The 17,513-nt window shown below is 34.9% G+C and overlaps 1 protein-coding gene across 3 annotated transcripts in view; it reads left to right on the top strand.

Moving 5' to 3' along the window:
- Nucleotides 1-17,513, top strand: part of LOC125179843 (serine/arginine repetitive matrix protein 3-like) — a 141,501-nt gene that overhangs the window by 58,750 nt on the left and 65,238 nt on the right. The gene's annotated exons all lie outside the window — the stretch shown is intronic.

Genomic DNA, 17,513 nt, shown 5'->3' with positions numbered 1-17,513 from the left:
AAAACGGGGGATCAAAAAGAATTATCAAGGCCAGGGTCAGTTTTTAAAAAATATGCTTGCCCATATGGCATGTTTAGATACTATAGTAATAACTGGTGGAGCGATAGATGTTTAAACTGTTAAGCGTACTTAGCTAAAACAATCCCTTTTGTTGTGAAAAACACTATTCTAAAACTGTCTTACATCTGTGCATTCTACAATGAAATATGATAGAAATTGGGGAAAAAAGCTATTAAGTCAATCCAGGACATCATTCCACTGAGGCAGTATTGTTTGCTGCATTGAAGTTTTTAGCTCTAATTGGAGCTAGTTTTCAATTTCCCATACAATGGGGTTTCAGCTGCATCCCTTGGGAGATTATTTCACAGTACAATAACTCTGCTGAGATGTTTTGCTGATATCTGGCCTAAATCTTCCCTCCTAATTTCTTCCCATTGTTTGCTGTTATAGCCCTAGGTATCACACTAAACAATTCCCCTTCTTCCAAAGTGTTCAGTTTGTCAAATATTTCTGGACAGTTATGTCCACACTTAGTTCAGTTGTTGCTTGGTTAGTGTCTAATCTTCATATTTCTATACAGATTAATGCTCAGTCCCCTTAAGCTCTCTATGGCTTTTTTTCTCCTTATTTGTGAATAGTACATTTGTGGCAGCTACTGAGCAGTAGCGTCATTTGGAGTGCACTACAGAAGCACAACTTAATACTCTCACACCACTCTTAGCTATCCATGGTTGCAGCAGCCTTATTTTTATTGTTCTGCCGCATTGCCATTGAAGTTGAACCACATATTCACACTTTTTTCTATTTTTTTTGCTCAAGCTTACTGCTTTCCAAATCTTTATCTCTTATTGCAGTTCTGACTTTTTTCTTATTAGAAAATTCAGAAAGCACACACAGTAAAATGAGCAGTTAATTGTTGAATTTTGTCCTTTTAAATTTTTAAGATGTCTTGGTGTAATGATGAATAAATTGATATTTGTCACTTTACTTTATTCTTCAGTACTGCTAAAATATTAAGATTTTGGCACCAGGTGAGATAGTAAATAAAACAGCCTTTCTTGTTGTGATGTGTCACCAGATAGATAAAATGAGTACTACTTGGTAATGAAAACTATCTTGAAAATACCAACAAGGCTGCTACTTTTTTATCTTTCCAAGTAACTACCCTGTAGAAAATTTTGACTTTTGTAAGAATAGGAATACAATTGAGTCTGTGAATGGACTTTATAGTAAAGTTTCACATCCTTTTTGATTTTATATACATTTACTTTTTAGGATTTTTTTGTGAGTCACAATATTTCTCCACTTGCTGGAGTCATTTGACCATGTAAAAATCTCAGCTTTCATTTTTAAAAGAATTACCCTTTCATGCTTAATTGATTGCAAGGAAAAGGTGAAAATATGACTCGGCAGTTTCCAACAGCAGAAACAAGGACACAAATAAGAGGAACTGAAGCCTTTTTTTCCCCATCTTTACTGATATTTTAGCAAGTTTTATAAATTATTTTGACTGTAATTTTCAAATTCCTCCCTCTGACAATGTTTTTTCCCTTCTGATTTCGCTACTATGCGAGTGTTTTTGATGGTCCTCTTCTAGTCTGGCTTAGAAATACATAGTCAATTCTAGACCTTTTTTGGTGTGTTCCTCTTTATTCACACAGTAAATGACAACATCCTTATACTGAAAGCCAAAGTAATCGTTTTGTGTCTCCCAGAGCTTCCAGTCACTTTGATGTCACAGTCCCAGACTTCTTTGCCAGGATTCATTCCTGGTCCTTACTCAGAATCCTTAGGCTCTCATATCGTATTTTTCTGTAATGTTAATTCTCAACGACATGCCACTTCTTAAACTGATAGAGATAGGAAATATCTAAAGTGTGACCATCCCATAATGGGATGACAAAAAAATTTTAGGAAGGTTTGTGTCTCAACATATCCTGTAGCTGATTACTCCATCCCTGCTGTCCTGTGAAATGGTCTGTCATATTTTCCTTTTTTAACTCAGTTCCTTTTCCCTTCTTTACCTTTGGGATGTGTCCTCCCTTGCCAGGACAATTTTCTCTGGCATCGAGATTTGGTAAGTAACTAAAAATGTATATATAAATTTGGTACATTGAAAGAGGATGTCTTTCTGCCTTTATATAATGCATTAGAATACATATGCTCATTTTACAGGATGTTTTATCCTCAGCGATGCACTGAAATAAGATGTATCTTCTGTATGTCATAAAATGAATTACTAGATTATAGCATGTACGTTCCTTTAAATACTATGATGTTTGTTGCACACAAAATTGTATTAGATGGCTGGAAAAAACACAACTTGTATTTGCATGCAGTACTAACAAGGTGAGGTTTTTTTATATTAGCAAAACCCCGTGTTGTATTTGCAGAGAAAAGTTCTTATGAACATCTACAGCAGCTTGTGTTATGTATGGCATATTTTCTCAGCTACTTTATTCATTTTCTGCAGCTTCAGTTTCTACAGGACAATATGGTAGAGGGTAACTCTCTAAGGCTGTGGTTACCAGATCATTACACATCCAGAAGGATAAACTGTTCTTAAGGCTCTCAGCTTCCGCTCCTGAAGCTGTGGGCTGTCAGCTAGAGACAGGAAAACAGACGTGTTGTTGTAGTCATGATCCATTTCAAAAGACACAGGAAACCACACATCAAAAGCTCTTCTAAGGGATGGCATATGAATTGAGATGTCAGCAAAATTGCTCACATAGCTTTGAAAGTAACTTCAGAAGTTTCAAGAAGATTCATTATATCATCTGTAAGATGTAGCAGGGACCACAGAAATTAGTTTTATTCATCTTACATTTGATCATAGGTGCTCAAACCCACCAACAGCTGCAGCTTCAAGATGAAAAGAGCGTGAGCTCACGATGTTGCACAGGCAGAGAGCAGGTGCCTGAACACAGACGTCACTGGTTACTGGCTGGATAGAAGGGAAAACTACTGAGCGATTTTGATATCAAAACCTCTTTATGGTACTTCATTGTTTTGGATTAGTTATCATGGTGTAAAATTTTGTATACATCCAGGTAGAGATGGACTTATTCCTGGTAGCCTGTCAAAATCAGCTATGTACCCTGCCAGCTAGGATTTTTTTTCACTAGTAAAAACCACTCAGAAATGGCATTGCAGGACTTTATTATGTGAAAACAGCTGTTCCTGTAAAAATATGGCTAAAAAGGTTACTTCCTGTGGCTTTGGTAGCACTTGGTGATTGAGTAGAATTAACATATTGTGTAGCGATGGTCTGTAGTATTCAGGTACTTAGGCTCTTTCAACCTAGACAGGTTTGGGTAGGTTTATTCTTGAACGGTTGACTTCATCTATGCACGTGCTACAAATACGTAAGTGATTTCTACAGGTAACATGTCTTCCATATCATGGTGCTTGGTTACCAGATGTGCCCAGCTTTCCACAATTCCATTGTTTATTCATAGCAAGAAGGATAACAGCATGAAACAATAATCATAAATATTTTTATCAATAATTAGCTTTCAGGGAAGTTCTTGGAAAAAAACAGAAGGACAAAGGAATAAGAAAAATTGTAAGAATTTTGAAAGAAAGGGAATGAGAGAAAAAACAGTAGGGAAGAAACAGTAAATTCATAAAGCAAACAGAGGAAAATCCCTTGTGGATTGCACGATTTATTAGTAGGGGGAAAAGAATGGAATGACTAAGGAAAGCACACAAAACCATAAATCTAAATCTTAGAAAATAAGCACTTTATAAAAGATGAATAGTTCAAGAAAGAATATTTGAAAATAGAGAATTGAGCAGTCTGTTAATGATACGTTTGCCAAAACAAGGTTCATGATATCATAAAGTTGTCTGGGTTTGGGTTTCTGTTGTTGCTCTCACGGTATAGTGACTGACAGTAAAACATACATATAAGCAAATACACTTCTAGTATTATAAAATAAGGTTGGAATATTTTATACTAGTAAAACATAATAAAATTTAAACAACTTTGTGTTTTATAACATCACGATGAGCTTTGAGAAACTCATTTTTCCTGGAAAAGGTGCTGTTCACATCCAGTATGAGTGGCTGTTGATGCATCCTGACATTGGGATTTTGGATACCCGTGCCTTAAACAGGCCAATCTGTTTTAATGTTGGCAAACTGCTGATTGTTACAGCAAAGCTACATGTAAACATTTATTTTTTCATTGTTGTAAAGTTGCTCATGCATTATTATTGAAATCACTGGAAGTACTTTTGTGACTTAGGATAAATCATATGAGAAACTGTGAAGACTCTAATTTATATTGGCACCTGCATAAGATTGTGTAGGAGTAGGGACAAGGCAGATCTTCTGATTAAAACGTAGATACTTACACGATGGTTATAATGGCAGTTACTTGTACAGATGGATAAAGCAGGAAAACAAAGCCACAAAATAAGGAAATTAAGCTGTAAATACTGAGGGGGCTATGTATGAAATCCTATTGAATATTCATATAGTAACTAAAGCAACTGCTAGCATAGAGCACTAATCCTTTTGCAAATAACAATTAGCAGTGAGGTTGTAAAACGAGTGTTAATTTGCACATAGTCAAGAGTTATATCTCCTGAATAAACAAAGGGTTCTTTAACTTTCACAACAATTCTGCACTGTGAATCAAATTACAAAATAAAGGAAAGAATTGAATCACATCACAGCTCCTAAACAGGTTGGATAGGCCCAGTCACTTCGGTGCAAAGATGAACAGTCCTCTGAAATGTTATGTGTACAGAAATCAGCAGTAGGAACTTACTGCTACAGGAGCCAGCTAATTTACTGAATTCAGCTGTACTGAAGGATGCATATAGAAAGGGAAATTCAGTTGTCTTTCTCTGTGTGAACATCTTTCAGAATGACAAATACTGTATTTTTGCACTAATAAAATTGCAATGTACACTTTACAATTATTATTGTATAGTGCAGAATTTGTGCTGTTACAATCGGAAGCTGCATATGTTTTGAATCAAGTTTAACAATAACTAGTGCATGTGATGTGCTGTATTGCTTTGTGTACTGAGTTTTGAAAGCATTGCTTCTGTGATGCATGTCCAAAGCATTTTGAATCAAATAATTTATGGCTTTGTTTAACATAAGAATGCATAGACCATGCGTGTATGGCTACGATCTATCAGTTTATACTGGCTGAGAATGTGGGTCAGATCTACAGAGCTACACATTAGCAGTTTTAAGCATTTAATATTATCCTATAGAGTCATTTAAGTAAAAATTACGTTCTTGACTTCTACTGAAATTAAATAGACATTACTGATTTTGATGAATTCACTTCTTTTAAAACACTGTTATCTCTCCAGGTATGACTCATTACAGTGACTGGTCTTTAATTAAAGAGCTAACATGGAAAATTAAGGCAAAGCACAATGTAATGTATTACATTATGAAGATATACTTTTAAGCTGACAGTTGTAGATAAATTGCCCTTTAGAGCAATACTAAATCTGAAGACTGTAATGATGACCCAAAAGTCCATTACGCTTGGTGTCCTACGTCTAATCCTTGCTCGTAACAGGCAGGTAAAGAAAACTGTAAGACTGCAAGTGTAAAGTGTTGTGTTGTGTTTAGTTTTGAATAATTACCATCTAATTATCATTTTAGTGGGCTCATCTGAATCATCATGCTTAAATGGCCACTGAGGGACTAGATTTATTTTCTGTAAATATATCTAATCCCTTTCTGAGCCCACTTCAGTAATATCACTGTAGTAATGTGGCTGTCTCCCACTGATTTCCATGTGCATACTGTCTGTTAGCAATACAGTATGCACAGCAGTGTCTGGTACTGGTATTTCAAGTTTTTGTATGTGTTTGTATTTATTTTTTTCTTTTGTTTTCTGCTAGCATTTTTTTTGTGCATAAATGAATCAAACTAGTTGATATTCTTCAAAGTATTTTGAAGAGCCATGGTATTTTAGTAGTCAGAGTGTAGGTGTGCCCCAAGGAAATAAAAAATCATATCGTCTTTGGAGAAACATCTATAAACACAGATACTCTATCATTTTTCCTTTGTTTTTTTTTTTCCCCTTGAAATGCCTTTGTTAAAGGCATTTCCCTTGCCCCTGTGAACTGTCTAATAATCAGTTAAGGATTAAATCAGTGGTTCAATATATGTGTTCTGATGTGCTGCGGGCTCCCATTTTTAGAAGCGTGGAATCAGCATAATAACAGAGTTTGACAGCAAAAGATAAATATTCCAAGAAACTATTTTTCCATCAGAAATAAACCTTTGTGGCAACATAAACTTATCACTTTGAAACTGGCTGAGTTTTTCAATAACATCTCCCCAAAAATGGGGAAAAATAAACAGTTCCAACTTATTTATTTTACATTTGCAGAATGTATCACTAGGCAATTAGGTACCACTTGAAAAATGAGGAAGAAAGATGTTGTATCATCATATCTGACATCAGTAATGTTGCCTGATATAGAAGAGAGCCAGTCTTGTACCTCCTATCTGCACAATTAGGGATTCAGTGTAGTATTTATCTCCCCATCTTGAGCTGAGATTTTTGGAAGTGTTGTCAGACTATGAATCAGTTTTGTTTTAACTATATCTTGTGGCATTAATTTAACATAAAACACGCACATTTTTGCTATTTTAATTAGGTCCATTAGTAGTTGTGCTACTTTAGTTCCTGGATGAAAGACTTTTTGACAACAGGCATCAAATTATCTTGGATTCGCCAATGAATTTTAAAGAAATAAAAAGTCAGTGAATATTTTAAACACAAACATATATGCCAATATAGTTAAAATTTAGGGGTTCAGTCAAACGGTCCCTTTTCAGGTGGTTCCTCCCTCTTTAATTGGAATGTGAGGTACTAATTAGCTGGGTACTACTGATGGGGTGCTTACAGGAATGTGCTGTTTCAAATCAGAAACTTCAGATGTGTGTTCAACAAATTTTATTGTAGAATTTGTTATTGTGTTTTTCTTAAATTTTAAAGGTTGTGTAAAAAAGGATATCCAAACCCATCTTGTTCCTGAAAAGATGACTCATTGCAGCATAGTTAAATACAACATTCATTCTCTTTAGATACTGAATAAAATTTTTGATTTCATTTTCTGCCCTATGGAGAAACCAGGGCATTTTGGAAATTTTTAAAAGAAATCCTGTGACTCAAAGTAAGGCTCAAGTCTTACTCGCAAAGACACATGAAGTAATGGCATCTCAAAGAACAGTATGTTTGCCAGATTTATTTCTAGGATTCTTTCTATTTTGGAATAGCAGTAAAATATATATTTACATTATAAAAGTGACTTTTTTGGAATTCCTTTATTAGCCCAGAATTAATTTGTTTCTCAAAATAATTGCTGGAAGATGCAAAGCCTTGTCACACACATGGTTCAATACTAAAGTGAGTTTATACCATGTAATAGGTATATAGGAAATTAAATGCTTTAAATCTCAATTTGGGGAAGCCCAAATTTTGTTCTAAAGCTTCCCGTATAAATTGAAGTTGGGGGACAATGTTTGGACTGACATCTTGGAATGGAAGTGACACTTACACTGTTTTTAGACATGATTTTGTGACAGTTTTTGTTACAGGCTTCAGCCCAGCAATGATACAAAAGCATACTTTCATCTTATTCAGGTGAAAAGTAAAATTGTCTTTAAATGAAAAAGCATGAAATTGCCTTGAGAAAGTTAATTTCAAGATAGGAGTAAAATGTTTGAGTCAAATTTGCTCTGTGGTGTCACTAGGGTTGAAGCACTGCAGAGATGTGAAGTAAGAAATTCAATATTTCAAGAAGTAATATAAAAGGGAAAACAAAGCAGATACAGAAATAATCTTTCAATCAGCAATTTTATTTGCTGAGATATATCACATTATGCAGACACACAGGAAAAGATTGCTCTTGTTAAAATAAAAGGTTTATAAAGTACTTATTGTACACAACATAATATATCTGACAGCTTTTCAGGAAGAATATAAAAATGCTATATGATATTCACATAGGCACACATTCATGAATGGGATGCTGCCACTTTTTATTACAGTGCCAAGAAGACGTTTACCTCAGGTTTGTGATAAGCTAAAGTAGTATTAAATTATTAGTTAAATTGGAAGAGAGATGAACAGGGACAAAGTTGCAAAGTGAAAAAAGCAGAGTTAAAAAAATAATAATCAGGGTGTCAGGACTTCCCAGAGTAGTTTCAGGCTGTCTAGAAATAGGCAGAAGTGATAGATATTGTTTATCATGCTTGCTCAAGAAAACACATGAAGTACTGGTATGCTTTTCTCAGCTGGCTTTTTTGTGCCACTTAGAAACATTGAAGTAGGTACATAGAGCAAATGAAAACAAGCAGCAGTAGTTCCTTTCTTTATACAAATAACACTGTGTGGCATACTGTTGGACAACATCAGTTAAAAACGCAAAGAAAGAGTGCAATTCATGCTGAGCCTTGAAATGGGAAGAAATGGCTGATGGTGCTCCGCTTGTGTGTGTGAAGAATAGAGGAATGTTACCAGGTAACGTTGCTGGTGCCATGTAGGCTGCTGCAGTAGATAGCTAAACCTGCTGATGAGAGAAAATGAGAGACTGAAAGGGATGAGACAAATAGTTTCTGCAGTGGTAGGTAGACTGCTGTTCTGTCTGGCAGTTAGGTGACACCTGGGTACGTGTTTTATGTATGTCTTAGGTATAAATAGTAGAGGAACTTTACTGGGGCACAGCATGGCTGTACCATGATGAGGAGCTTGACTTGCAGAAGCCCTGGAGCTAATTAAGTGCAGGGGTGTTGAAGAAACTTGTTGTTCTGTACTTGAATGCTATTCAGTCTTATGGAGTGCAGCATAAGCATTTCAGATTTAGATAGTGACATCTATTTTTTCAGCATGTTTTTCATTTTAAAGGAGAAAAGTGTGTAAAGTTCAGGTTTACATCTTGTCTGTTTTGTCTGCTTTGGAGGTCCACTTGCATCAGTGTGATGGGAGCTCATGACAGGGTTTATGTTGCCAGGCCTAATCAGTACAATATTTCAGTTCTGTAACATAACATAGGAAACAGAACATAACTGTTCTTTTTAAAGACTTGGATAATGTGCAAATCCTGTCCACCTTGCCAATACAAATTCTGGAACAGGATCTCTTTTTCTCTCGCTTCACTTTTGATGTCTACTGTGTGATATCTGTGTCTGATATCTGTGTCTGAACTACTCGCCTCAAGCTTCCTTTGAAGATAAGGAAAAGAAAAAAACATTCTTAGCGTATGGTTAATTTAATTTTTAAAGTACTGATTTCTTTCCAATGCCTGTAAGTGGAACTTAAGGTGACTAGCTGAGTTGTAGTTTTTTTTTTGTTGCCTTTTTTTTTTTTTTTTTTTTTTAGTGTTAGATGTCCACAGTTGGCCAGATGAATCTGAATGTGCAGGGAAAGAGAGAGATCCATCCTTATTTTAAAAAAAATTTGGAGAGGAAATTTTAACCCTCAGTAATGCTAACGCATATTCATTAAACTCTTTGATACTCTTCATATCCGATGAATTATTAACTCAGTGGATAAATTCTTCCAGAGAAATTTCCTGCTGGTATTTCATAGCAGTTTTGCACAAATCAGTCAAAAGGATAGACCATTCAGTGCTGATGGTATCTTTTGCTAATATTTGATATATTAGCAAAACTTATGCACTAGAAACTTATGCACTAGAAATACCTTGTATTTTGTAATTGAACTGTTAAACAACCAAAAAATATAAAGCTTTCAAATTTAATAGGACCTTATCAACAATATTCCCACATTTATGAAACTTAAGCATTGGCCTATTAACATCTACACTTAGAAACATACCAAGTGACATAAAACTGTTTCTTCTCCAGCCACAGAGAGAAAACAAATTTCTTGATAAGCAGCTCTCATCTAATATGTGCAGCATATAATTCTGAGCCACATAATTTGGTAATGTTTTATGATGAATAAGAAATGCATTGAATGCAACTTAGAAAGGTTTTCTGCTGAGCCAACATCTGCTTTTCAAAAATAAATATGGAACGCAGTTTCCAGCTAATGTGTTTCTAAGTTCTAGTAGTGTAGCAGGGCCATTCCATTTATAGGGCTTGCAGTCCAAACCTGATGTGACCTGAATTTGTGTTTGTAAAGAATATACATAAATTGAAATCCATTTTGTTGACAATTGGAGAATGTGATGAATAACATTCATTTCTAAAGAGCAAGTCACTCAGACCAGAGGCCTTGAATGACCTTAATGGTCATCTTCAACAACAGACGTAAGAAAATGTAGCTGGAGGAACCTTCAACATATCAGCCATGCTGTGAGCTACACATACAATTTGGAAAAATACTGGAGCACAAAGGATGATGGTGGAATGCAGATGTGGAGTGTTTCCAATCCCAGAGAGTTTCACAATTAACGTATGTTAGAGGTGCAAGACATTTCTTCTAAGCAAATACAAGAAAAGAGTGTTTTTGTTTTTCCCTTTCAGACTCTCTTGTAGCAAAGTTGTATTCTATAACTTCCCATAGAAATGTTAGCATACCTGTCATTTGGCATTTTCAAAGTACTTTCTCAGGATGGTATGTATTAATATCAGTTAGGTCTACTAATTCTTAATTACACATGTGAATGAGAAATTGATTTCTATATACGATTTTCTGAACAGTCCATATGGATATAGAAAAACACGTATAAATATAGAATATTCCCTGAAAAGAAAATGTTTGTAGTTCTAGTGATGCATTGCATTTGGCAAGGGGTCCTGGGCTGTAATTGAATGGTTCCAGACTTTTGTGTTTGGGTTTGTCACAGCCAGGCCAGATCCCTTTAGCGTTATTTAATCCATTTATTCATTCTGCATGGCCATTGAAATTGTGGAGCTATAATTTGGATTTTTTATCACAATCATAACAACAAGAAAAGAGGCAATGATCTTTAAACTGTTACGAAAACAAGTTAGAAAGTTTAGAAGTCTAATTCCCCTTAAGTACAGCAGTTTGATTCCTACATTTATTTTTTAAGTTACTCAGTAATAAAAAACAACTGGGAACTGTTGCAAGTGTGCAATGTCCCTCAAAATGTGATTTTCAATATTTCCATGATTTAAAGAGCAGTTTTACTTTTATCTCTGTTTGTGAGTTGACAATGGAGAAGTGTTGGCAGTTTTGGTGTTTTATGCTATTTCATGTTTCAGACAGCTCTGCCAAACTTATTGATCTGCCTCATTTTGAATTAGTTGAATATCCAAATTATTTTTTAAAGAAGATGGTAGATTCTTAAACATATTGGATTATTATATTTACACTATTTTTGATCAGTTTTGTATTTCTTTAAGTCTCAATCATCAGTGATAATTCTGTTTCCCCAAGGAGATTAAATCTTTTACATGTCTGTGTGGAACAGGTGAGTGATGAATTGCTGTGCCTTGTCTCTTATCCGTGAATAACTATATTTCATATTTAAATTGTACATGCAGTAATAACATTATGAAAGATCCGCACATTTCAATACTGGCTTAAAAAAAAGATTGTATATATCCATTCCTGAAGCAATAGTATCTATCAGTTATATCAGTATTGTAGCATAATTCCATACCTATGACTTTGACAGGGGCAATGCTGATCGTATCCATTATAAATTATTAGCTGTCAACCAGCTGTATACCTTTGCTTTGTGGTCACCTAGGGTTTTGTGTGTAAGTTTATTCTATGAAGCTACTTAGTAGAGGGCACAGAAATTTCTCCTTAGAAACATCTGTGCTGAGCTGAAGACCATGCAAGAGGAAAACAGAATTCTGTATTTCTCCTACGTCTCAGCACAATATTAGGATAAAGTGGTTCTTTACTGTTGTTGCATGACTTCTTCCTTTGGTGAAGAGCATATATTCCTCCTGAGCAGAATTAAAAACCTCTCTACTGAGGAGAAGGAACATCAAACTGCAATTAAAATAATAGTAATCTTCCAACTGACACATCAATACCTTTTTTTTTATATGCTACATTTAATGTTCTAGAACAGGAAGTCATATAATCTAACAAAGTTCAACAACAGGACAGAAGGCATAATGTTTATTGTTAGCATCACATCACCATATGACAGTGACAGGTGGTGATCCACAAATGTTATCACAGTCATCAGAAGCAATGCAGGGAAATGAAAGATTTCAAAAAGTGCAATTCTGTAGCAGTATAAACCAATTCAAACCTGTTATCGTTAGATAACTGTATGATAAATTTCAAAGTGGTTTTATTATTTTATTTATTTATTTATTATTATTGGCTGTGTAGGATCTTGCATTCTGTATTTATATTGATTTGCAAGAGCATTGGTGATGTTAGCAGAACTAGCAGTCATATATTCTAGAGTTTCCTGAAATAACTCTGTGCCCTAATTTTTCCAGAGAGGGGAGGGAAGAAATTTATATAAGAGTCTCAATTAGAAAACATAATATTTTGTTTTAAATAGATTTTAGAATTGCCCAATAATTTCACAATTTGTTAAGCCTTATTTAACTACTTGAATTCATTTTCAATATAAAATATATTTATTGACTTTATTTTTTATTTTTACATTTATTGACTTTATTTTTTGATCTGTGAAAATATGCATTCATGTTCTTTACTTCTAAAATATGTTTTGTGAATGTGGTGATAAGAAACAGTAGAAAATTTTAAATTCTGTATATATAAAATGAGTAGTAAGAAATTACCAGTTATCAATTAAGAAGGAAAGAACTCTAGATTTTTATTTCAGTCATCTTGTGTTGGGAATATGCATTTCTTTCTGGGATATCTCAAAAACAAAGATGGCTAGTATTAATTTTTGTGCATTTCTGTTCATACTTTTTTCTATTTTTTTGAATTAGAGGTATGCTAGAAGTATTTTAAGCCAAAGAGCATAAACCAGAGATAGGTTTAAGGCAAAGCTTTTTTCCACCAGTGGTTTGTGTGACTATGCTGGGACAAGAAGTAAGAACACACGGTGCTATACCACCCCCTTATCTGTTGTGGTCACTGCTGGGTATCCTTCTGTGACATTTACTACTCAGTTCTGCTACTTAGCTAGAGTGTGCATTAAATACTGAACAGAAAAAAATAGAATTTGAAGTACTATGTAAAGGTCATGCAATTTGTGATTGTGATTAACTGGATAGATAGCTCTTTATTCTTGAATGTACTGCTATATTCTGAAAATGGATGGTCTTGCATGATGTTCTTCTGGTTTAAATATTCAGGGATCAAAAATCTTTGTGAAAAAAAATCACACATTAGAGAACACAACCTGAAGAAAAAAAACCAAACACATTATCTGATAACTAATTTTCCTTTTTAGTTGGTCAGTAGCTAAAGATATGAAATATTTTTGCAGCTTGTGGTGTTCATTCTTGAATGATTAATGAAGTCATACAAACTGAAATGTGCTGAAATTTTAGGCTTGGTAAAAGCTTGAATGCTGTTCAATAGACTAATTTATTTGTGTTTTACTGTCTTTTTTTGTTTGTTTGTTTACATGCAATAGGATCTTACTACAAGCAACTGTTGAATGTGTTAGGTATAACTGATGTACAGTATATGGCTTTGGCTTCATTTTTTGAAATGAATAACTTGCCTGTTGTGAATTAATGTTATGTAAATTAATGCATAATTGAGATGAAAGAATAAGGATAATGCAGACTGAAATGCACTGTATGTCTATATTTACTTGTATAGATCTTATGTAGGAAGATTAGAGTGAAATATAAAAAAAGTTGGGTATTATTATAATGAGTTCTCTTTTTCATAAAAAGAGTTGATCAACAATGTCATATCTGAATACCCTGAACAGAATTTGCCATATATTTTTGTGAAACTTCTGGAAAAATTACATCATTTGAAGAGTAACCCTGCTGTTTGAAAGCATTCTCGGTGTGAGTGTTTCTTAGAGGAAGTAAAGTGGCAAACATTTAGTCCTTAGAGTCCTTAAAGAAGATATTGTGTTTGCTACTCTGAACCAACTTGAGGGACATCAGATTTTTTTATTCTTATGTCTCTTTTTTCTTTTTTAATACTTGCCGTGTCCTTGAGCATCCGTCTTTATTGCCCTTCGTTATCTTTAGAGGTGACGTGCTGGCTGGATTTTGAGGATCCTTAACCTACTAACACCTCCCATTCACTGATGCTGTTGAGAAGCAGAGTGCAACAAGAGGTCTGATTTGCTCTTAAAACATATCTCAACAATGGTGCACAAATCTATCCTCCATTTAGAATTGTATTGTAGCACATGAACTTTATTCACTGTGTCTGACCCGTGACTGTGTATTCTGATAACGCTGCTGGCACTAGGTAAACAAACTTCCATTCCATTCAAGCCAGTTATAAATTCACTCTTCAAAAATATCCTTGTCTGATCAGAAACAAGCTACTGGTGCTGAGGAACAGCTTTATAAAAAGAGCACTTCGCACAGACTGAGATCTGGTTTTAGGAGAACAAAGCTTGTGAGGGCGGTGTTGTCATTAGTTTTGAGGTCAGACAGGAGTAGGCTTTGGATGAGATCTTATTTTCTTGTTCTATCCATGACAGTATTTGTTAGAACAGGGATGTTTTGGGTTGTACCATGTAATTTTGGCAATATCAGACAATAAAAAGCAATTTCTCAATCCCTTGATTGAGTAGATGTAGAAAGTAGATGTATTCCACCTCACAATTAGCATATTGGTTGCATGGAGTGGTTTTTTTTGTCGGTCCACTACCACATGTGGGGAGCCCTTAATGCAACATTTATGGGACCGAGCACGCAAAGGTGTGCGTGCTCCACAGCTTTCACCTCCACCTAGTAGGGATCAGCTCCATTAACCCCCTGAGAAAAGAAACTCTCTCTCTTGCTTTTGAAAGCCTCTTGCAATCTTCTCCAGGTATGTAGGTGTGTTTTGCCACTACAGTCTAATCAGTTTCTTCTATTTAAAGTTATGCCTAGCAATGCTTAAACTGTATGTGCTATAATCATGTTTCAACATATTTCTTTGCCTTTGGCTTTATTTTAATATTTATCTTGCTCGCATAGCCCCTCTCCAGTCCAGTTATAAAGGCAGGTGTATACTGGCATGACAAAGTCAGAACTACTCAGATACCTTTTTTTGAGCATTTCTTAATGAAGAACTATGCACTATGGATCAAGTCTTTTTATGACATTAGTTCCTTGTAAAGATCCATTAGTGTATTGCCTTTAATATTATTGTGTGTTTATTAACTGTGGCTTTTATTCTCCCTAGAACTAATGGCAGTGAATTCTAGGCAAGAGAAGGCAGCTGGTGTCTGGGTAGTGTGTGTAGAAGAATATTTTTATCAAACAATAACAAATGCTGGGTGTGTAGTGATACCACCAAAGTGTACATGTTGCTCTGCATTATACTACATGTATAATCCATGTAATAATTTATACTATAATATATACTGCATATAATTGAGACCTCTGGGGCAAGGATAGCATCTGCTTTATCACTGCTATCACTTGGTTTTCAAGAAGTAATAATTTTAGAGTGTATTGAACATAATCATCTTTGTAATTCAAGGAAAAGGACACTTTTTTTTTTTTTTTTTTAAATCTTTGTTTGCCATTCCTAATGCATGTTTAGTAACAGAAGAAAAATGAAGTTGAGGTCATTTAGCAGTGTCCTGGAATTTGTTCACTTTAAGCCATTTAAGCTCTGCTGACCTGAGCATCACCAGGCTGTGGCTGGATCAAGATGGCTCTTATTTCTGTCCCCATTAAAATATGAAATTAGCAATTACAATGAATAATTTAAGTATCTTTGCACCACATAAGGCTATAACATGTAACAGTAATTTAAATAATAAAGTATTTCATAGTAGTGCTTGCAGATGAACTAAGATTTTGTTGCAATGCGTATCTATTATTGTATTCAGCTGGTGAGATTCTTTGATACTTCCTCTGATGTGGAGGGGAGTGAATTTGGAACCATGTTCACTGTTTCTGGTCACCTTCAGCATAGTGACGTGTTAGCAGATTTACTATCAATACATAAAAACTAATGAACCATTTAAAGCCATGTCATAAAACTAGAATTCTTTTGTATTTAATTAGATGGCCCAAAAAAAGAGGAAATTGGACCAAAAAAGTGAAAAAAAAAAAACAAAACACAAACTTCATCAAGACAAATTGGAAACAGATGAGCAACCCTCAGTAACTCTACAACACTACTGCTGTAATCCATGCAACACTGTGTCTTGGTTCATTTGGACTGCTTATTCAAGATCCTAGTTAAGTGTTTCCCCACGTTGTTCGTTTATAAATTATAGATGGAACTACTGCTAACACTTGTCAAGATAGCATTATGCCTCAAGCTTTGGCAGACTGTAATTTTTGGCAAGACCTTTTCCCCTTTTTTAAGGTGTTGTCCTAGGAATAGAAATTTTCGTGTCAAATGAGTCAAATCATTTTGAGAATAAGACAGGGTAAAACTACTCTTTTGTATACACTTAAAGATCACTTGTAACAATTTGTGGAGAAAATTGCTACTTCCATATGAGCAGGGATTGAAATTTGGCAGGGAATCAGCAATGTGACATTTGCTGAAAATAACCCAAATTTTGCCAATTTACAAGACTTCAAAAAAAACTGCAATTTGCACATGTGCAGTAAAGGATTCTTAGTTTGGCAGCTTAAATCTTTTAAGTCTTTTAATCTGTACTGGGCATGTTCCAGGCCAGAGCTGCAGAACCCAAGCAGGAATTTCCCTCAATCAGTCCCAGATGCTGGGAACTGAGGAAGAGCAGATGTCTGCTGTCCATGTTCCTGCTACTGGTGTCTTAGCATCACAGAGGTGCCATGATGCTGTCTGATGGAGTGGGTGACTCAGGAACCCAGAATTTGCTAGCTCAGCTTGTAGATACCTGTCAAAGCTTACAAAATAAAACTAAGCAAAAGAAAACAAAACCAACCAAACAAAAAAACCCACCATCTGATGGTATAATTTTAGTGGCTCACAAAATGCTATTAACAAACTACTTCTTATTAATGCTCGCTAATTGTGTTTTTTGAGGTCTGGAAATCTGATTTGCACAGTGCTAAACATTCCTAGTAGCAACAGAAGCAATGGAAATTGCATGTTAAATGTTCAATATAATGTTTTATATAATGATAGTTACTCAAAAAAATCCAATGGGAGGCATTTAAATTGGATCTGCAAATTAAAAGGCACTTTTGATCATAACTTCTGCAGGTGTCAGCTCCCAATTTGCGAAATGCTTCTACTACCCCCTTACCTCCTAGCTGCTGTGAAACTGGTTTAGTGTTTGTGGAAAGTATCTTATAAAATCCCACGAGGCATGAGGAAATGAATAATTTCATCATCAAAGTTTGAGTAGTGTTTAGTAAGTAGATTATGGAACTGTTTAGCAATAATAAAAAAAAAAAAAACCAACAAACTGAAAATACTTAATGGCTGCTTGCTTAATGAGAACAATCCATCTGTAAATGGAATTAGTCAGTGATTCAGTGAGAAAATGTGATCATAATGATAT

This window comes from Anser cygnoides, chromosome 5 (assembly GCF_040182565.1).
Source record: "Anser cygnoides isolate HZ-2024a breed goose chromosome 5, Taihu_goose_T2T_genome, whole genome shotgun sequence".
Taxonomy (NCBI): domain Eukaryota; kingdom Metazoa; phylum Chordata; class Aves; order Anseriformes; family Anatidae; genus Anser; species Anser cygnoides.
The sequence above is the reverse complement of the archived record's forward strand: the minus strand, read 5'-3'. Positions and strand labels throughout refer to the sequence as shown.